The sequence below is a fragment of the Macadamia integrifolia genome, chromosome 2, assembly GCF_013358625.1.
Source record: "Macadamia integrifolia cultivar HAES 741 chromosome 2, SCU_Mint_v3, whole genome shotgun sequence".
Lineage (NCBI taxonomy): Eukaryota > Viridiplantae > Streptophyta > Magnoliopsida > Proteales > Proteaceae > Macadamia > Macadamia integrifolia.
Window position 1 is genome coordinate 16298151 of NC_056558.1, and position 891 is coordinate 16299041.

Consider the following 891-nt stretch of genomic DNA (forward strand, 5'->3'; position numbering starts at 1 on the left):
AGAGGTTGAAAACTGCCTAGCACAGTTCTGCCAGCCAAGGCAGGGTTGTTAGGCTGATAACAGCCTATTCTGCCAGGGGAACCGGCCAGCTAGTTGGGCCCTAATAGAACAGGTATAAATGGGATTGTGAGGGGTATGAAACCTGTTGATTACACAAACATACTCAACTATACCCGGTAAGTGTTAAACCGTATATGGGCAAGCTCTATGACCCAGGGAAAGAAGGAAAGGCCCTGAAACATAATAGGTAGTGAAATGTCAGTGTTGCCCTTACATGTGCCCGAGACTCCAAATAGGTACTCAATGGGCTAGGGGTAGTACAGGCACATTTGGTATGGTAAATATGAACTAACTACCTATGAATTCATTTTAATAAACCAAGAGTGAGCTTAATGACTATGTGATTTGAATAAATTCCCTTCAAATTGGATAAAAAGGAATGTTAGTTGGTCAGTTGTGAGTGAATTTTGATACAGGAATTCAGATGAAACATAGGAAGAGATAAGTTATAAATAATGATGCTATTAAAATTGACTTACGTGTGACTTAATAATTAGGAACCTGAAAAAATATACCTGCTGAGGATATGCGTAAGAAGGAATGTAGCAAATATTTTCAAATTTGGGAATTCAAGTGAGTGGATGTTTGGTTTATTTTACGGAGTGTTTCTTGTGTTTTGGTTTTGCTTGCACATGTGGCTGTGGTGAAATTCTATGTTATGGATTTATTTTATATAAGATTTTATAATTTCACATGATGCATGTTTTACTGACTTGGATGTAATTGAGATTTGTGGATGGATAGTGTGAAGATAGATTTACTGGTAGTAGGTGTACTATTGACAGTCTGTGGCCGAGGTTCTATCCGGTACCGTGGGCTGAGAGGTCAATC